Here is a 21,715-nt window from a genome sequence, read left to right as displayed (position 1 = left end):
GAGTTCCCAACTGTGTTACGCGAGGAGGGGCCGAGGCTGCGCGCTCAGTGCTGAACTGGAGGATGGGCCCGCACCTCAGTGTCTTCGGAGACGTTGCTGTCCTGGTGTCAGCGAGGGAAGGGTGAGGCGACGCCGGAGTCGCGTCCCAGCAGCTCGCTCTCTCTCTCTCTCTCTCTCTCTCGATCTCACCCCCCACCCCCCACCTCAGAGCTCCGCCGCCATCTCCACCATGCAGTCCAGGGAAGACGCTCCGCGTTCTCGCGGCCTCGCCAGCCCCAGGGTGGGAGGGGGCCCGAGAAGTTTGAGAAGCGCACAGTTTCAGCTTTCTTAAGAGGGCCCCAGGAATTGCAGGACTCAGCCCATTCTGCAGCCCCGCTGGCACAGCTCAGGTCGTTCTGTGACTCGCGGCTGCTGTGCGATGTGACCACCGAGGTGGTGTCGCCCGGCTGCGGGCCTGGCAGCGGGCGCCTGTTCCCCTGCAACCGCAACATGCTGGCCACCTCGTGCCCCTACTTCCAGAGCATGTTCACGGGCGGCACGTGCGAGAGCCAGCAGGCCAGTGTGACCATGCACGGCGTGGACGCCGAGTCCTTCGAGGCCCTGTTAGAGTACTGCTACACGGGCTGTGTGTCCCTGAGTGAGGCCAATGCGCAGGGCCTCTTCGCCTCCTCTGACGTGCTGCAGCTCGAGTATGTGCGGGAGGCCTCTGCCTCCTTCTTAGCCTTAGTCTTGATCTGGCCAACTGCACGGCCATCTTCAAGTTTGCTAATACCTTTGGCCACGCCAAGCTGAGATCTCAGGCCCAGTCCTTTATAGCTCACGACTTCAAGCAGCTCAGCCGGATGGGTTCAGTTCCTGAGGAGACTAGCAGATCGGACCCTAGCCCAGCTGCTGGCCATCCTGGGCCTAGATAGTCTGAACACAGAGAGCGAGCAGGTGGTGGGCCATGTGGCCCTGAAGTGGATAGAAGCTGGCCCCAAAGAGCGGGGTCCCAGTGCTGTGGAAGTCTTCAAGTGCGTCCGCTGGACACTGTTTACCAAAGATGAACAGGACTACCTGGAAGGGCTGCTGGCCAAGCCCACTGTGAAGAAGTACTGCCTGGACGTTATTGTGAAGGCCTTGTGGATGCGCTACGGTGACATGCCAGATGTCTCTGGTGCCGATGCCAGACAGCACCAGCAATGCCAGCAGCTCTGTTGTATCTGCAGGAGAAAATCCCCTCCAGAGGCTGGGTGTGTGTGCCAAGGAGATGGTGATCTTATTTGGACGTCCCAAAGATCCCTTTATCTGTTGTGACCGTACTCTGGGGATATTTACAAAGTGCCCTCACCTTTGACCTGCCTTGCTCTTACTGGGGCTGTCGTGACTTTTACTGTTTGTATCTCTCCAGATCATGATATCTATCTAGCTGCCCAGTCCAGGAAGGAACTCTGGGTGTACACACCGGCCCAAAATAGTTGGCAGCAACTTCCAGACCACTTGCTGTGTCATGAGGGTATGACTATCACATATCTCCGTGGCTATATTTACATTTTGGGTGGGCGAGACCCTATTACTGGAGTTAAATTGAAGAAAGTGGAGTGTTACAGTGTTCAGCCAATGGGTATTAGTGGCCTCACTACCTCATTCTTTTATGTCTTTTGACCTAATCATATCTCGAAACTCTCTATACCCTCAACAGTAAGCGCATGTATCATTACGATCCTAGCCACAATGTGAGGCTGAAGTGTCTTTTTTGACAGGCAGAGTGGACAGTGAGAGAGAGAGACAGGTCTTCTTTCTGCCGTTGGTTCACCCTCCAGTGGCCGCCGCGGCTGGCACGCTGCAGCCGGCGCACCGCTCTGATCCGATGGCAGGAGCCAGGTACTTATCCTGGTCTCCCATGGGGTGCAGGGCCCAAGTACTTGGGCCATCCTCCACTGTACTCCCTAGCCACAGCAGAGAGCTGGCCTGGAAGAGGGGCAACCGGGACAGAATCCAGCGCCCTGACTGGGACTAGAACCTGGTGTGCTGGTGCCGCAAGGCGGAGGATTAGCCTAGTGAGCCATGGCGCTGGCTTGAAGTGTCTTTCTGTTAAGCGCAGTAACTTTCACGAAGCATGTGTCTTCAATGATGAGATCTATTGTATCTGTGACTTACCAGTCATGAAGATTTACAACCCATTCAGAGCACATTGGAGGCAGATTAATAATATTCCCATGGTGGCAGAGACCAACAACCACAGGATTATCAGCCATGGTCAAAAATTGTTGCTTATCACCTCCCGCAACTCAGGATGGAAAAAGAACCAAGTGACTGTGTATGAATATGATACTACAGAAGACCGATGGATAAATATAGGCACTCCGTTAGGCCTCTTGCAGTTCGACTCTTACTTTTTTTGCCTCTCAGCTCAGGTTTATCCTTGCTGCCTTGAGCCTGGTCAGAGTTTCCTCACTGAAGAGGATGATATACCAAGTGAATCTAGTACTGAATGGGACTCGGGTGGATTCAATGAGCTGGGCTCTGAGCCAAGTAGTTCAAGTTCTATGGCTGATGAAGATTTGTGGGTGTATTGAAACGCACAAGCTCAGCAGGGTTTGTTATAACAACATTGAGACACCAGGTGTTTTTACTGCTGTGGATGGAAAGTATCTTAAAGGGAAAACATTTCCTACAGGGCAGGCAGGAGTTAATTAACTGCAGGTTTGGTTTAGAACAGGGTCATGCTTGAAATACTAATGTAACTTTATGTTACAAAATTTTAGCAGTCAGAGGAATCAACCTGTTTAGTAGTTTACTCTAAGAGTCCAGTGTTGATTTCCTTGTTTGCTAACAGTTGTGCTTTATTATAGTAATTTAGTGTTCCAGTAAATTTTACATTGTTTTGTGCCACAGGCACTGTAACTTTTACATCCAGTTTTTAGGGGTTGGTGCTGTGGCATAGTGGGTAAAGCCGCTGCCTGCAGCTCCAGCATCCCATTTGGGCGCCAGTTCGAGTCCCAGCCGCTCCACTTCCCATCCAGCTCTCTGCTAATGCTCCTCAGAAAGCAGTGGAAGATGGCTGAAGTCCTTGGGCCCCTATACCCATGTGGGAGACCCAGAAGAAACTCCTGGCTCCTGGGTTCAGATTGGCCCAGCTCCAGCCATTGTGGCCATTTGGGGAGTAAACCAGCAGATGGAAGATCTCTCTCTAACTGTGCTTTTCCTATAAATTTCATCAGGAGCCAGGAGCTTCTTCTGGGTCTCCCTTGTGGGTGGCAGGGGCCAGAGTACTTGGGCCATCTTCCACTGCTTTCCCCGACCATAAGCAGGGAGCTGGATTGGAAGTAGAGCAGCCAGGACTCAAACCATTGCCCAAATTGAATGCTAGCTGCGCAAGCAGAGGCTTAACCTGCTATGCCACAGCGCCTGCCTCCCAATACACACCTCATACATATTGTGTGAAGGTTGTTTGATACAATATTTTAAATAATTTTGTGCATGAAACAGAGTTGTGGTATAAAATTTTCCGCTTGTGGTATTGTGTTGTGCTCAAAAAGTTTCAGAATTTGGAGCACTTCAATTTTAGATTTTCAGATTAGGGATGCTCAACCTGTATTCTTTTTCCTGCCAGCAGGAGCTTAGCCCTGTGGTCAAGGCCAAAGACACATCCATGTCAATCCTGTAATGTAATGTTTGAGAGTGTTTCCTTGGTCTACTCACACCAGTATGACAAAAGTCATGGTTCAGTCAAGAAAATAGAAATAACTCTCAGCATTTCAACAGAATTTAATTTAAAAAATTGAGTGAGCAGGCAAAAAATAGAAGCAGCAAATATAGCAAACTTAGAAGCAGCTATCAAGGTTAGCGGTGGGGAAACAGAGGGTGGGGTTGGGATGTCAGAACCCCAAAGGTGGGAGGAGGAGTGTTACAGAACTGGGAACCAGATCTTAGGCAAGGGCACCACTGTGCCTGTCCCAGAAGGCTAAGACAGGGGGACCTCCAGGAAACAGGAAACGGTGCCGTGTAGCTGGGGTTGTAACCTCTACAAGACACAGTGAGGCTGCTCCAGCTGTGGAGCCAAAGGGTGCTAACAAGCAGCTTGTTCTCTTCTAGCCCTCCCACCCCATCCCGTCTCTTTCCAGCACTCATAGTGCTGGATCCTAACAGGGAACCAGCTGGCCAAAGAGAAGTGTACTTGTGGAGTCAGCCTAAGCATCAGATTGCAGAGTACAGAAGGGTGGGGTTGAGTTGAGCGGATCTGAGCGGATCACTTACCAACCAGCACTCTAGCCCTCCTGCAGGAGGTTTGTGCTCCTCAGGGTTGCTGACGTAGTCCTTCCTGACCCTGCTGGCCTCTTCCTCTCTTTGAAGAAGCCTCTTTCCTGTATCTTAAGTAGAACAAGTGATGCCTTCCTTATTTTACTCCATGGCACCTGCTCAGGTGCTGTGAAAGCACTGGAAACACCTTATTTATTGATTAGCACATCTGTTTTGCACTACTAATTCCTAAGCCTATTGCCGCATCTCCAAAACCAGCTGAGTCACTTCTTAGTATCCACAGGGGATTGGTTCCAGGACCCTCTGCAGATAGAAGAATCTGGGAATGTTCAAGTCCCTTCTATGAAGTGACGCTGATATTTGCATATAACATATGCACATTACCTATATACTTTAAAGAGAAAGGTTTTTTTAATACTTATTTTCATTTACTTTAAAGGTAGAGTGACACAACAAGAAAGATAGACACACAGAGCCAGAGAGAGAGAGTTTCCATTTGCTGGTTCACTTCTCAAATGTCAGGGATAGGCCAGGCCAAAGCAAGGAGCCTAGAGCTCTATCCAGGTCTCCTATGTAGGTAGTAGGGGCCCAGGGACTTGAACCATCATCTGCTGCCTCCCAGGATGCATTAGCAGGAAACTGTATTAGAAGTGAAGTAGCTGGGACAAAAACTGACACTCTAACATAAAGTGTGAGCTTCCCAAGCAGAGGCTTAAACATGTCGCCCCACAATACCCACCCCTACCCTGGATGCTTTAAATCATCTCCAGATTATTGAGAATACCTAAAACAGTGCCTACACATTACTTCATTAGTATGGACTCAGCATAGTACTTGACCCATGACACATTCAAATTTCGCTCTATGGAATTTTCTGGAAAAATTTTTGTGGTTTATTATTTTTGATCTGCAATTGGTTGAATCTGCTGATGGGAATTCTGCAAATACAGAGGGCCAACTGTATTACGGTTTGGTATATAAGTAGGTATTTCAAAAACATTTGTTCAATGGGAGTGTATCTAAAGTGCTTTGCAAATTATGGCATTGGTATTCTAGTTTAAGAAGTCATATAAAATACATACACAAATTTAAAATGATTGTGATAGGAGATGGCAGAGTTTCATTCATTTTTTAATTTTCCACTCTTATTTGGATATAGAAATTGTTGACAAACCTATATAGTTAACAAATATGTATATAGATATATATTGAGCTGTTGCTGGTGTGTGGAATCCAGAAGTCCAGGAACCAGCAGTAAAGGGGACACCTCCCATAAGCCTTTCCTTTACCAAGAAGGAAAGAACTGGGGGAGGGGCATCACTGACAGGGGCGAGCCATTGTGAGAATCCCTAGGACTTCTGAGACTGAATTGGTTTGTCCAAGTACTCTCTCATAATACCCTTTTAGAAGAGAAAAAAATCCACTGGAAAAACATTACTTTTATAAAAATATTCCATAAATTGTATTAATGTGGTCAGGTATTTGGCCTAGTGGACAAAATGCCTGCATCTCACATCAGAGTTCTGGGTTCAGTACCCACCTACAACTCCTGCTTCCTGCTAATGTGCACCCTGGGAAGCAGCAGGTAATGGCTCTGGTCTGCCAATCACATGGGACACATACATTGAGTACGTAGCTCCTGGCATCAGCCCCCTCCCAGCTCCAGCAGGCATTTGGAGAGTGAATCATCAGATGGAGCTCTGTCTTTTAAATAAAAATTGATTAATTTTTAAAAATTGTACTAATAAGAAAAATATGTGGTCATTAAGTGCAAAGAGCCTTGACCTTTTCTATGACTTGGGCAACTCAGTTTCCTCCCCTTTTCTAAACTTATGGCTGGACAACTATCAGCTGAATGTTTAGTAGAAAAGATGTAGTATGCTATTTTTATATTAATGATACTAATATTATTATGCTATATTATGTCCATATATTGTACTATTACATTTTATTTCAGAAAAGAATACTTAGTGCTTACTTTTTAGTTGTCTAAAATTATAAAATTAAGGGGCTGGTGCTGTGGTGTAGCAGGTCAAGCAGCTGCCTGCAGTGCCGGCATCCCACATGGGTGCTGGTTTGAGATCTGGCTGCTCCACTTCCGATCCAGTTCTCTGCTGTGGCCTGGGAAAGCAGTAGAAGATGGCCCAAGTCCTTGGGCCCCTGCACCTGTGTGGGAGACTTGGAAGAAGCTCCTGGCTCCTGGCTTCGGATTTGCCCAGCTCTGTCCATTGTAGCCATTTGGGGAGTGAATCAGAGGATGGAAGACCTTGCTCTCTCTTTGCCTCTGCCTCTATGTAACTCTGACTTTCAAATAAATAAATAAACCTTTAAATAAATTATAAAATTATAAACTAATGTTGGGGCCACTGTTGTGGTGCAGCAAGTTAAGCTGTCACTTGCCCATATCAGCAGTCCCAGCTGCTCTACTTCTAATCCAGCTTCCTGCCAATGCTCCTGGGAAGGCAGTGGATGATGGCCTACATGCTTGGGCCCTTGGCACCCACGTGGAAGACAAGGATGGAGTTCCTGGTTCCTGGCCCAGCCCTGGATTTTGCAGGCATTTGGAGAATGAATCAGTGGAAAGAAGATAATTTTTCTCTCCTTCTCCCTCTTCTTTTTTTTTTAATTTTTAAAGATTATTTATTTATTTATTTAACAGGAAGAGCTACAGACAGTGAGAGAGAAAGAGAGAGAGACAGAGAGAAAGGTCTTCCTTCCATTGGTTCACTCCCCAAATGGCCGTAACAGCTGGAACTGTGCCAATCTGAAGCCAGGAGCCAGGAGCCTCCTCCGGGTCTCCCACATGGGTGCAGGGGCCCAAGCACTTGGGCCATCCTCCACTGCCTTCCCAGGCCACAGCAGAGAGCTGGACTGGAAGAGGAGCAACCGGGACTAGAACCTGGCGCCCACATGGGATGCTGGCGCCGCAGGCAGAGAATTAATCTAGTGCACCACGGCGCTGGCCCCTCTTTCTTTCTCTTCCTTTCTTCCTTCCTTCCTTCCTTCCTTCCTTCCTTCCTTTCTTTAAAAAGATTTATTTATTTATTTGAAAGTCAGAGTTACAGAGAGAGAGAGAGAGGGAGGTCTTCCATCCGCTGACTCACTCCCCAGTTGGCTGCAATGGCCAGAGCTGTGCTGATCCAAAGTCAGGAGCCAGGATCTTCTTCTAGGTCTTCCACGCAGGTACAGGGGCCCAAGGAGTTGGCTGTCTTCCGCTATCAAGCTATAATTTTGAAAGTCAATCTAATTCTTCCAAGCACTTCAAATACATAAGGAAACATTTTCACAGTCCGAATCTCCCTGTGTACCTAAGTACCTCATGTATAATAAGTCAGACTTAAAATCCTCCGGGGTTGGTGCTGTGGAATAGCAGGAAAACTGCTGCTTTCAATGCTAGCATCCCATATGGGCACAGGTTTGCGTCCCAGCAGCTCTACTTCTGATCCACCTCTCTGCTAATGGCCTGGGAGAAGCAGCAGAAGATAGCGTTAAGTGCTTGGGCCCCTGCCACCCACATGGGCGACATGGAAGAAGCTCCTGGCTCCTGGCTCCAGCCTGGCCCAGTTCCAACCATTGCAGCCATTTGGAGAGCAAACCAGCAGATGGAGGATATTTCTCTCTGCCTCCCCCTCTTTCTGTAATTCTGCCTTTCAAATAAAATAAAATAAGTCTTAAAAAAAAAAAAAAGACATGTGTGCTCCCTGTCTGTCCATATGTTGCCCTGTGGCACTGCAGGGCTCAGCCAACAAGAAAGCCATCATCAGAGGCTGAACCGTGAGGCCAACCTGACCCTGTGACCCTCCAGAGCCGTGATCCACAATAAACCCCTTTCCTTTAAAACACAGCTGGCCTCAGAGATTTCATTATGGTAATAAAAAGCTGACCGATATTAGTATACTCCCGCGCAACATGGGTTTGATCCATTTCATCATCCAAAGTTAAAAATATGTTCCCCTAGCCAAGGGAACAGATTTCACACCTCAAGCCCTTCTAGTCTGGAGTGGCTGCTGTTTGGAGAGTCAAGTGCAAGTGACAGGCTTGGCCTGGGTCTTGGATCTCATGATTGGAGAAGAGGTGGCTAACACTTCTCTGTCTTGGCTGATTTTTTTTTACTCTCAATGTTTTTGTTTTCCTGATGACAGTTAACCCTCCACCACTCTGCTCTGTCCCTTGTTTCCCTTGTCTGTTACCTTCACCCTGACAGCCCCACAACATCAAGTGTGCATCTGCTGGGGCCTAGAAATATTCTCTTAATTCCCTGATTTGCACAGTTGACTTTTGTTGTCAGATGAAACATGAAGTGGCATATAGTCAGGGTTTAACATATGCACTAACCTGTTACTAGGAAGTTGTGGATAGCTTTTCTTTAGCACACTTCATTCTGTTTGCCCTCATCTTTTTTTTTTTCTTCTTTCTTTCTTTCTTTTTTTTTTTTAATTTGAGAGGCAGAGAGAAAGTCAGAGAGAACTCCCATCTTCTGATTCACTCCCCAAATGCACACAAGCACAAGATGTCCAATACTGGACTGGATTGAAGCCAGGAACCAGGAACTCAATCCAAGTCTCCCATGTAGGTGGCTGCTGGAACTGTTACTTGAGCCATCCCTATGGTATCCTAGGGTCTGCATTATCAAGAAGCGGGAGACTGGAGCCAGAGGTGGATATTGAACCCAGATACTCTGTCATGAGTTATAGATGTCTTTGTTTTTGGACAGGCAGAGAGGGCACACACACACACACGGAGAGAGAGAGAGAGAGAGAAATAAATATCTTCCATCTGCTGATTCGTGCCTCTCTGGGTATGCGCATCAGCAGGAAACTGGATCAGAAGCTAAAATGGGACTCGAACTCAAGGGCACCACCCTTGGAAGGGGTTAATGCCCATCTCACCAGAGTGGGTTAGATCTTGAGGATCTAGATCAGTTACTCGGCGTGTGAGTGGTGTAAAGTGATTGTACTGTTGTGGCATAGTGGGTTAAACTGTTTCCTGCAATGCTGGCATCCTGTATAGGCAATGGTTCAAGTCGTGGTTGTTCCACTTATGATCCAGCTCCCTGTTAATAGCCTGGGAAACGCAGCAAAAGATGGCTCAAGTGTTTGGGCCCCTGCCACCCTTGTGGGAGATCTGGAAGAAGCTCCTGGCTCCTAGCTTTGACCTGGCCCAGTCCTGGCTGTTGTGGCCATATGGGGAGTGCACCAGCAGAGGGAAAATCATTCTTTCTCTCTGTCTGTCTCTCATTCTGTGTAATTCTTTCCAACAAATAAATAAATCTTTAAAAAAAGTTATTCTACCAAGTGTGTTTGGACTCTTCTTTTTTTTTTTTTTTTAAAGATTTATTTATTTACTTGAAAGTGAGAGTTACAGAGAAGCAGAGGTGGAGACAGAGAGAGAGAGAGGTCTTCCAAACCTGAAGCCAGGAGCTAGGAGCTTCTTCTGTGTCTCCCACGCAGATGCAGGGGCCCAAGGATTTGGGCCATCTTCTACTGCTTTCCCAGGCCATAACAGAGAGCTGGGTCAGAAATGGAGCAGCCAGGCATCAAACTGGAGCCCATAAGGGATGCTGGTACTGCAGGCAGCAGCTTTACCCACTACACCACAGTGCTGGCCTCTGGGCTCTTCTGCATGCACCACTATCTGTCCTCACATGTGCCCTGCCCTGTGATGCCATTTGTCATGTTATACTGTAGACAGAAGACTCTCATTGAGACCAATCAGATGGCATTGCCCTGTCTTGGAATTTCAGCCATCAAAACTGTAAGCTAAACTTCTTTTCTTTATAACCACCCAGTCTCAGGTATTTTGTTATAGTAACATAAAATGGACTAAGACATTATGAGTTCACATTTATCCATCTAATTTATCTCCATCTTTACTGAATATTCTTTTTGTTGAATGCAATCATGTTTTGTTTTGTTTTGTTTTTACAGGCAGAGTGGACAGTGAGAGAGAGAGACAGAGAGAAAGGTCTTCCTTTACCATTGGTTCACCCTCCAATAGCCGCTGCGGCCGGTGCACCGCGCTGATCCGATGGCAGGAGCCAGGTGCTTCTCCTGGTCTCCCATGCGGGTGCAGGGCCCAGGGACTTGGGCCACAGCAGAGAGCTGGACTGGAAGAGGAGTGACTAGAACAGAATCCAGTGCAAATGCAATCATGTTTTAAAATAATATTTGTGTTGGAGCCGGTGTTGGGTAAAGCCACTGCCTGTGATGTCAGCTTCACTTCTGATCCAGCTCCCTGTTAATGCACCTTAGGAAAGCAGTGGAGATGGCCCAAGTGCTTGGGCCACTGCACCCATGTGGGAGACCCAGAAGAAGCTCCTGGCTCCTGGCTCCTGGCTTTCAGACCAGCTCAGCTGTTGCAGCCATTTGGGGAGTGACCCAGTGGATGGAAAATCTCTCTATCTCTGCCTCTTCCTCTCTCTCTCTCTCTAATTCTGCCTTTCAAATAAATAAATATTTTTAAAAATATTAAAATATAAGAAATGGGGATACATTTCCCTCTTTATTTTCTTGCCAACTGTAATGTGCATACTTTAAGTTATTTTCCTCAAACTTTTTTTAATAAGTCACATTGTTCAGCTTTTCTATTATACAAATGTGCATGTACTTAGATCTTGGAAAACTCACCTGGCTTGTAATTGCATTCTCTTTCCTGTTTGAAATCCTTCTATGTGTCATTGGTCATTGTTCTAGATTTATTTAACAACTACACAGTCTATTAGGAGTCAGAATTTATGGGGTTGGAGCTGGAAAACTACAAAGCAGATATTCTTTAATACTTCTTGTAACATCCAAGATCAATGTGGTGCTTCATGAGTATCAGGCATAAATGGAACCCCGTATAAATGAAGGTCATTACCATAACTTTACAGGCCAAACTGCACTTTGAGCTTTGTTTCACATGTTTTAGTGCTCTAGTGTCAGTGCTGGGGGTGGGGATGGGGCGGGCAGGAAGAGAGGGACAGTTAGTCCGGGTCACTCAGTCACTTATGGCTCAGCTCATCTGACATTAATCCGACAAGCATGTGAGTTCTCACTGGCAGTCTCTGTTCTGGTCCCTGTGGATCACTGCCTTCGTGCGGATTCTGCTTTAGAGCCACCAAAACACTCTACAGGGAGTGGAGCACGTTTGCTCCCACAACCCAGATTGGGCCCCCCTGTATCCTGTATTATATAATCTCCTTGTTGTGCTGTGCGCTTTGTGGTGTTAGGATTTTTGTGAGTCTAAGTAAATTGGCGTTTTAATTATGATGAACACAACTATGTGCTGACAGTACTAACTGCATTTTGAGCCTTCTCTTGTAACTCAAGCTGAAAGTGAGCCAAGGGCTGCCTGATAATCACCTTGACAACTATGTGCTGATATGCAAATGAGGTAGTTGGTATCCAGGTCCTTTTCCTCCAAAACTGACACCTAGAAGTGAGTAAGACACCTTCTGGGACTATAAATATCACCAGAGACACGTCTCGCTGGCTGTGACTTCACTCGGAGAACCCTCGCTCTGAACAGGCATCCTCTGGGCTGCCAGAGGCTCCGGCTGAGAGAGAAAGTCCTTAATTCCCTGCTGGCAACTTGACGGCGTTCTGGGCTCATTTGACCATCACCTTGAAGGGACTGCTCTCCAGGATCTTAGGACAATTTCTTCCATGGATACATGGTGTTTGGTTCGTTACTAGAACTGTGCTAGAGTAATATTCTTTTACCTATATTTCTGGATATTGCTTTTGCTTGTTCTTCTTTTGTATGCACTGCAATACACTGATTCATTTGGAAACTCCCTGGACTTACTGGACTTGTCATTTGATTGCATGACTAAAGACCCTACTCCTCTGGGCTGGCATTGTGGCACAGCAGATTAAGCCGATGCATGCATTGCCCATCCCATATGGGCATCCATTGGAGTCCCTGTGGCTCCACTTCTGATTGAGTTCCCTGCTGGTGCACCTGGGAAAGCAGTGGAGGATGTCCTAGGTGTTTGGGCCCCTGCACCCAAGTGGGAGGCCCAGAAAAAGCTCCTGGCTCCTGGCTTGGCCTGGCTCAGCTTAGGCTGTTGCAGCCAACCTGGAAAGTGAACCAGTGGATAGAAGATACCTCTCTCTCTCTCTCTCTCCTCTCTCTCTCTGTCTCTTCTTTGTAACTCTGCCTTTCCAATGAATAATACATACATACATAAGAACCCACCCCTCTTGGTAGAAACAGAATCCTTGAGGCTACCAGAATCCTTGCTGGACCACCCTCTGGTCAGTGTGACACTGCTGGATGCTATGCAGCATGAGTGCGTTTAACAGAGTTGAATGAAAAGGCAGGACTCTGGAGAACAGTACACATAGAGAAACTGAGTTGAATGGACTTGTGATGTGAACTTTCTAGCCTTTGCTGACCTCACAGCAGAAACAGAAAGCAAGAATACACTAGCACAGGCCCAGGAGAACTCACCTGGGGGAGTGAGGCAAGCTGGCCTCGGGGACCCCAACACACCTTTGCCTTCAGGATACACACCTGTGCTCTGCTCCTCACCCCTGGGTTTATCTCTGGAAAATTTTTCATGGAAGTGCATGAGTGTTCTGTAGAGTTTGCAGCTCCTGAACATACAACTCACTGAACTGCCACAAAAAAAACAGCTCCAGATTAAACAGCAAGGCTTTATTTGAATGATATGAATAATTTTGCATGAATCCAAAAGGTAAAAAATTATTATGGAAATAAGTCTCCTTTCCATGGCATTTTCCAACCAACTCAATTTTTCCCAAAGAGAGAGAAAAAAATGTTGATAGTAGCTTCTTAACCAGTGGGTTTTTGACCAGACTTTCTGGCATTGGTCTGGGCCCCCATCTAGGTGAGGCTGGAAGGTTCTTTGAGCCCAAGGCTTTTGTCCTCAGGGTGCCTGCTAGCAGGGACATTGGGGAGGGCCCAGGGCCTCAGTCCAAACCAGCAGCTGGCACCAGGGACCCTGGGGGAGGGGTGACAGGTGTTGGGGGGTGCACAGAGTGGGGGAATCTGAGACGCCAAGCTTCTGGGCACTTGGCCACTGGTGAAGAGAGCTTGAGTTAGGTCCCTGCCCAAAGCAGGGCACCCGTGATGGTCAGTCCTGGGACAGGGGACAGGCATTCGCCAGGAGGGGGCGCCCTTTCGGGGGAGTGGAAGGAAGGCAGTGCGGGCCAAGCTGAATAGAGGTGGTCCCCCACGAGGCCGCCCCTCCCAGCTCTGGGGCCCACTGAGACTTCCCGGCTGCTCCCAGGCCAGGCGGCAGCACCTCGTGGAGGCGGGCGGGGTCGGAAGGCGAGGGCCCGCGGTGCTTTCAGCCTGGGGATTTCCTGGAGGAGATTTTATTTTATTTTTTTAATAGCCTGGCTGACGTAGGAGAACCCGATCAAGTACCATTTGGCAAGTGAGGAGTCCCTGTTCAAATTTAAACCTGAGAACTGAGTGGAGGGGGAGGGGGAGACCGGTCCACGCCGCGGCACCTCTAAACCAGTAAATACGGCCCGCCGGAACTGGGGCAAAGGTCGCGAGCTGGAAATTCGGCCCCAGAGGTTTGGGCTCTTCCCCTAGCTCAGCCAAGACATTTTCCACGTTAGAAATGACAGCGGGTAAAGCTGCCGCCTGCAGTGCCGGCATCCCATATGGGTGCCAGTTCGAGTCCCGGCTGCCCCTCTTCTGATCCAGCTCTCTGCTGTGGCCTGGGAAAGCAGTGGAAGATAGCCCAAGTCCCTGGGGCCCCTTCACCCACGTGGGAGACCCGTTAGAAGCTCCTGACTGCTGGCTTCGGATAGAGCACAATTCCAGGCGTTGTGGCCATCTAGAGGAAGATCTCTCTGCCTCCACCTCTGCCTGTCTTTAACTCTGCCTTTCAAATAAATAAATAAATCATAAAAAAGATAACAAAGGCAGTAGAATATTTTTAAAATGCATATTTTTAAATTAAACAATTTTAATTAGTTTTTAACAGATTAAATATAGCGCATAGATACAATTCTAAAAATATAATGATATTCCTTTCTTCCCTCCTGAATGAAAAGGACAGTTTTTCTCCTTTTACTCAGGTCACCCTCTGGCCCCAAAGCATGACCCCTAGGTTCAAGATCCAGAGTGTCTGGTGTCCCACAAGGGTTGTGGTCACACATGCACACCTCGCTGACCAGCAGATAACAGATCCTCAGGGATACCAGGGCCAGTCCAGGCGGTGCCATTTGGGGAAGTAAAGGCATAAAGTGGGGTTTCTGGTCGTCCGGCTTATCTCCGGGAAGACAGACAGGATTCTGCAGAACTGGGCTTGCTGTGAAATCAGACGGCAGGGACATGAGCGAGTGAACGGACTCTGGGACAGGTTCCAAGAAGAGGCCTGGGCTCTGGCTGAGATAAGATTCCAATAAGCACCACTGCCTCGCCACCAGGAGCCAAACCCGCAGCGATCTTTGCAGCCCCTCATCGTGGGAAGGCCGGGTGTCTGCTAAAGGCCGCGCCCACACACTGCACACCCCATGGGAACACGTGGTGTCCGGCCCACTTCCCGCCCAGGTAGCACCACCGATTCATCTGGTTTGTATTGGCACCGCACATCAATGTCCTCTGTGCCAGCTATCAAGCCACTGTCTTGGGGCTGGGTGGGCAGCAGCAGGACCCAGAGCTGCAGCCCCAGGAGGAGGTGGAGGATGAGGACAGAAGGGCTTTGCTACCTCCTGCTGGCCTCGCTGCCCCTCCAGTCGGAACAGGGGTCCAGTCTGGTCATTCCCCAACCCTTGCAGAACCAGCCGCAGCATAGCCCACGACTCCAGCCCAGCTGCAGAGGCTGGCTTCACTCCTGCTGCAAGGGCTTCCGAGTTAGTAATCCCGACTTCTTCCTCTCCTTCCCAGCTGCCTTCTAACTCCTGTTTCGGGCGTTTTAGCCATTGTGTTAGCATGTTTACACCTCAGTGATTCTGTTGTGATGACTGGTCTGACGTCGACTCCTTGCTGGATCCTGACTGCACAGAATTAATTCTTCTATGTGTAGTTTCCTTGAGTCATCATTTCGTGGTTGAGACTCAGCTGTGTTATCACATGGGACTTGTCATTCCTTATTTTTCTATTTTTAAAAAAGATGTATTTATTTTAAAGGTAGAGTGACAGAGAGGAGAGAAAACAAGACAGCAAGCTTGCATCTGTGGATTCACTCCCCAAGTGCCCACAGCAGCCAGGGTGAGGCCAGGTTGAACTCCATCAGGTTCTCCGCATGGGAGGCAGGAACCCAAGTACTTGGGCCATCAACCTGCTGCATGCCAGCACATTAGGAGGAAGCTGGGTTGGAAGCGTGCAGTAGCCAGGACGTGAACCAAGCACTGGGATGTGCCATATGGGAGTCCCACAACACTGTGCTGTTATTGGTTTTCATGACTGTTCAGCACCGTACTGGCCGAACACACTACCGCCTATTTTTCTGCTGACTGTTAGTTGGCTAGCTACAGGTCTGGACTATTACCTACAACGCTGCCATGAGCATCCTTGCACATGTGTGTTGATGCGTATGTGTGTGCTGCTGTAGGTGTGTCCTAGAAGTAGACTTCTCATGTCATTGTATATGTGAATATTCAACCATAATAATCAATCCCAAGTGGTTTCCCAGAATGGATGCTTCAGTCACATACCCACCAGCAGTGTAATGAGAGCCCCCATCCCCCTACCACAACCTGTTCTTTATGCCAAGCTTTCTGTCTTAGCTACTCTGACACAGGTGTGGTAGAATCTCATTGTATGTTATCTATTTCTACATGAGAAGTTATCTCCAATGTTTTTGTCTTAAAAACTTCATTATATCACAGAATTTCTTTCTTTCTTTCTTTTTTTTTTTTGACAGGCAGAGTGGACAGTGAGAGAGAGAGACAGAGAGAAATGTCTTCCTTTGCCGTTGGTTCACCCTCCAATGGCCGCCGCGGCCGGCGCGCTGCGGCCGGTGCACCGCGCTGATCCGATGGCAGGAGCCAGGAGCCAGGTGCTTTTCCTGGTCTCCCATGGGGTGCAGGGCCCAAGCACCTGGGCCATCCTCCACTGCACTCCCTGGCCACAGGCAGAGAGCTGGCCTGGAAGAGGGGCAACCGGGACAGAATCCGGCGCCCCAACCGGGACTAGAACCCGGTGTGCCGGCGCCGCTAGGCGGAGGATTAGCCTAGTGAGCCGCGGCGCCGGCCATATCACAGAATTTCTAAGGGTGTGACTCAGGGGTTTTCATGAGGCTGTAGTAAGCACTTCATGTTATCTGGGCCGAACGCTTGCCCAGGGCTGAGGGACGCACTTTCAAAAGGGCTCACTCACTCTGCTCTTGGCAGGAAGCCCAGGTCCCCACTTCTCTGTAGGGCTGCCTTTGAAGAGTGGGAGACATAGTGGTTAAGACACTGGCTGGGACACCCATGTCCCACATCAGAGTACCTTGATTCGAGTTCCATCTCTGCCTCCTGATTCCGGTTTCTTTCTAATGTGCACCCTGGGAGGCAGCAAGTGGTGACTCAAGTATTTGGGTCCTTGCTACCCACATGGGAGGCCTGGATGGGTTCCCTGCTCCTGGTTTTGGTCTGGCCCAGTCTCAGCAGTGGCAGGCATTTAGGGAGTGAACCAGCAGAATCTGGGAGCACTCTCACTCTTATTTTTAGTTAAATACTAAAATTCAGTTACATTGAAAATTATAACTTGTTGCTAACAAAATTGAGACTTTTCCATTCAGGTATTCTCTTTGGTAATGTGTTCATTTAAATCTCTTGTCCATTTTCCGTTTATTATTATTTTTAAAGTTGGTTTGTAGGAGTTCCTTGTAGATTCTGAATACAAGCTCTTTGTCAGGCCATGTGTTGCCTATATCTACCGAATCGTAGATAACTTTTTGTCTTTTAGACTTCTCAGTGCTTTCAGTTTTCTTACAATTAACATATAAGTTGAGTGTCCCTAATCTCAAGCCCTCAAACTTTAAATGTTCCAAAATTGAAACTGAGCAATGGCATGACACTAAGAGTGGAAAATTCCACACCTGATCTCACAGGGTGGGTTGCAGCCAAAAGGCTCATACACTAAGAACATGAGAATGCAGGTAAATGCATAAAATTACCTCCAGGCTACATGCATAAAGTGTCTATGAGACATTCATGAATTTCATGTTAAGACTTGGTATCCATCTCCAAGATATCTCATGAGCATATGTAATATTAAACAATCCAAAAAATTTAGAAATCTGAAATATTTCTTGTCCCAATCATTTCAGGTGATTTTCAACCAGTACTTTAGATGTTAAAATATTTTTAAAAAGGTTTTTATTTATTTGAAATGCAGAGTTACAGAGGGGGGGGGGAGAGAAAGAGAGAGAGAGAGAGAGAGAGAGAGAATAGAGAGAAAGATCGATCTTCCATTTGCTGGTTCATTCTCCAAATGGCCATAATGGCCAGGGCTGGGCCAGGCTGAAGTGAGGAACCAGGACCTTTTTCCAAGTCTCCCACATGGGTGGCAAGGATCCAACCCACGTGGGCTATCCTCCACTGCTTTCCCAGGCCATCAGCAGAGATCTGGATCAGAAATGGAGCAGTCGGGACTCTATTTGGTGCCCATATGGGATGCCAGTGTTGTAGGTGGCAGCTTAACCTGCTACTCCACAGCACTGGCCCCCAGACTTCAAAATATTTTTAAAAGTAGGCATGGGGACCGGGGCTGTGGTGCAGTGGGTTAAAGCCCCAGCCTGCAGCACTGGCATCCCATATGGGTGCTGGTTCGAGTTCCAGCTACTCCTCTTCCCAACCAGCTCTGCTATGGCCTGGGAAAGCAGTAGAAGATGACCCAACTCCTTGGGCCCCTGCACCTGTGTGGTAGACCTGGAAGAAGCTCCTGGCTCCTGGCTTCGGATCGGCTCAGCTCTGGCCATTGTGGTAATTTGGGGAGTAAACTAGAAGAATGGAAGACCTCTCTCTCTCTGGCTCTACCTCTCTACCTCTCTCTGTAACACTGTCTTTCAAATAAATAAAGTAATTATTTAAAAAAAAGTAGGCATTTGGCCTAGTGATTCAACCACTGGTTGGGACACCCATATACCATATCAGAGTGCCTGGGTTCAAGTTTCAGCTTCACTTCTGATTCTAGCTTCCTGTTAATGCACACCCTGGGAGGCAGTCGGTGATAGCTCAAGTAATTGAGGTCCCTGACATTCATGTGGGAGACCCAGACTGTTCCTGGCTCCTGGCTTTTGCCTGGTCAAACCTGGGCTCTTACAAACATTTAGGGAGTAAACTAGCAGACAGAAACTCTCTTTCTTTCTCTGTCCCTCAAATAAATTTAAAAACAATTTTTAATGCAAAATACCTCTAAAAATTTAAGTTTTAGTGTCATTGGACATGGAAGTAGACTGCAGAAGGTTAACCTATCAGTGGGTGTGAGGGGCAGAAGGCAGTAGGTCCTGCTAGGCCTGTATCCATGGGAAATTATTTACTGACCTGAGCATTCTGAACTCTTGTTCAGAAGGCTTAATTAATAAAGTTCTACTTCCTGTCCCACATGCTGAAGATGATTCCAGGGATAGCATGCTATGTTCCCAGTCTTCCCCAAGTGGTGACCTCTTGCCCAGGGATGGAGATGTTTTCAGTCCTATGGTTTGCTTGCTCAGAAACAATGCGTAGTCTTGAGCCTCAAATTGGGAGCAAGAACACTGTGCTTGTTTGTACCCAGCAAAGCAGCAGCAATAATGGCCAAGTCCAGTCATCGTTAATCATCAGCCCTTTCCTGTGATCGCCTTCGGAATTGGTTTAATTTTAATTTGTTATGGGAAAGCTCAGCATGTCTTCATTATGAACCCTTTACTAATTATCCTACCAGATAATCAAAATATTTTGTTACCCTAATTTTTGGTACTTTGCTGTCCTTTGGGACATAGAAGAATTCTTAACTTTTGCTGTGCTAAAAATGATGTGAGGGGTGGGTTCTTGGCACAGTGATTAAGATGCCACTTGGGAAACCCACTTATCATATCAGAGCACCTAGGTTCGAGTTCCGGTGTTCCTGATTCCAGCTTTCTGCTGGTGCACACCCTGGGAGGCAGCAGGCAATGGCGCAGGTGTTTGGATCCCTGCCATTTAGATTTAGTTGCTTTGATCTGGCCCAGTCCCAGCTTTTGCAGGCATTTGAGCAGTGACTCAGTGGATGAGAGAGCTCCACTTGTCTTTCACACAAAATAAGTAAGTGATTAAAAAAAAGTGTATGATCCAGTGGCTGTTAGTACAAGGATGAAGTTGCACAACCATCACCACAATTAAAAAAAAATAATGTGGGGGCTGGCATTGTAGCATAGTGGGTTAAACTGTTATAAATGCCGGCATCCTATATGAGAGTGCTGACTTGAGTCCTGGGTGCATCGCTTCTGATTCAGCTTCCTGCTAATGCTCCTAGGAAGGCAGAGGAAGATTGCCCAAGTACCTGGGCCCCTGCTACCCATGTGGGAGGCCAGGACAAAGTTCCTGGTTCCTGGCATCAACCTGGCCCAACTCAGGCAGTTTGGGGAAGTGAACTAGCAGATAGAAGGTCTCTCTTTCTCTCTCTGTGTCACTCTTTCAAATAAATAAATAAGTAAATTTTTAAAAAATGATGCGAATGAAACCATATTTTTGGTGAGGTCAAACATGTTTTAAACAGTTTACCATGGGGAGTAAATTAAAACCCTCCAGATTTCGTCTTCCCTGATTAGCCTCCCCTGGAATCCTGCAGAGCAATTTCTCTCCTAACCACCCCCTTACCTGGTTAGGACCTGCGGAGATGAAATGTTTTGACACTGAACTGACCACGCGGTGGGGTGCTGCCTCACACAGAAGGCAGCTTGCGCCACCTGCTGGAGAAGTGACTAATCCTTATAGGCATGTGACTTCAAGTGCAAAGGCCTGATTAGGGGGCACCTTCAGGATTTGACTGACAGCTACCACATTTGTTTGAGATCTACTGTTCCAGAGTGGCAATGTATAATTTTCTCCAGATAAAAATAATTTTAACACTCCAAATGGAGAGCTTACCCCAGCCACTATATGATGTCATACTAAAGAATGTTCTAAGGAACAGCTAAAGCAATAGGTAGAGTTGGAAAACGGCTGATTTCTTTAGGGCAGTTGTTGTTGTGTGTGTGTGTGTGTGTGCTTTTCCTAAAACCTATCTCCCGCCTTCCTGCTCATTTATTCTGTCTTTCACTCCTTCATTCTTCCTCCTCCTCTCCTTTTCCTCTTTCCCCTTCCTGTCTCTCCACTTCTCCTCTCTCTCTTTTCTTATTGACAAAACATGTGAGGAGAACCCAGTATGCAGATTACACTATGGACATCTAAATATCCAGAACCCAGGCCCTGTGGGAAACAGCTGTGTGCGCTCTGGTGTTCTGTTAGCAAACTTCAGAACCACAGCAGAGGGCCGGGAGGTGCCCCAGGGAAAGACAGCTGGGTAAAAAACTCAGTTCTCCCAGGGCTTGGGTGCTGGGCTGCAGCTTGCCAGTCTGTTGGGCCCTCTATTGCTTGAAAAGACAGAACGAGTAGAATCAAGGACCTGGGTGTGGCCTTCTCACTGTGACCTTGGCATCTTGTCTCTTTGACCATGTTGTGGCCTGCTTCCTGCTGACCTCTGGACTCACAGCAGCTGGGTTCCTGACCTGTGGCTCTCTCCCTGCACCCTCAACCCCATGCCTGATTGGGGAGTGCCCCCACTGGGTGGTGTCCTGGATTGTCTGACTTCTGGGCCCAGTGTTCCCTGGCTGCCAACTCTTGGGCCTAGCCAGACCCTGCTGGGGGATGCACCCTCTCAGCTCTGTCCTCCTGGGGAACTGAACAGGAGCTCCCTGTTTTTCCTTGGGATGTGACAGTTTGGGGGGGGGAGTCCCACGTTATGGCTCCAGTGTGTTTTGCTTGTGAGGATTTGAGAAAATCACTTTGTCTAAGATGAACTAGAATCCAATGACCTAATTTCATAGGCTGCAGATTTGATGTTATTGTCTTTCCCCCTGAAGATTTACTTATGTATTTATGTGAAAGGCGGAGGGGTAGGGGGATGAGAAAAAGATCTTTCAATCTCTGGTTCACTCCTGAAAAGGCTACAATGACAGGGCTGGGCCAAGCCGAAGCCAAGAGCCAGGAACCCCATCCAGGTCTCCCACATGGATGACAGGGGCCCAAGTACTTAGGCCATCTTCTGTTGCCTTCCCAGGTGCATTAGCAGGGAGCTGTATTTGAAGCAGAGCATCTGGGACTCAAATTAGTGCTCTGATATGGGATAATGGCAAGTGTTGGCTTAACCCACAGCACCACAACACTGGCCCCCAGGTCTGCTTCTGTATAGGAAATGAGTTAGAGTGATTTACTGGAAGCAGGTGTTTGGCCAAGCGGTTAAGATGCTGACTGGGACACTTGCATACCCATATCAGAGTGCCTGGGTTAGAGCCCAGGCCCACTCAGGATTCCAGCTTCCTGCTAATGTAGACCCCAGAGGCAGCAGGTGCTGGCTT

General features: G+C 47.8%; 1 protein-coding gene and 1 pseudogene across 2 annotated transcripts in view; both read left to right on the top strand.

Moving 5' to 3' along the window:
• Nucleotides 1-21,715, top strand: part of MPPE1 (metallophosphoesterase 1) — an 82,951-nt gene that overhangs the window by 114 nt on the left and 61,122 nt on the right. The window lies entirely within an intron of this gene.
• Nucleotides 6-17,547, top strand: LOC100350492 (kelch repeat and BTB domain-containing protein 6-like; annotated as a pseudogene).

Source organism: Oryctolagus cuniculus, chromosome 10 (genome assembly GCF_964237555.1).
Source record: "Oryctolagus cuniculus chromosome 10, mOryCun1.1, whole genome shotgun sequence".
NCBI classification, from domain to species: domain Eukaryota; kingdom Metazoa; phylum Chordata; class Mammalia; order Lagomorpha; family Leporidae; genus Oryctolagus; species Oryctolagus cuniculus.
Note: the sequence above shows the minus strand (reverse complement) of the source record. Positions and strands in the feature narration are given on the sequence as shown.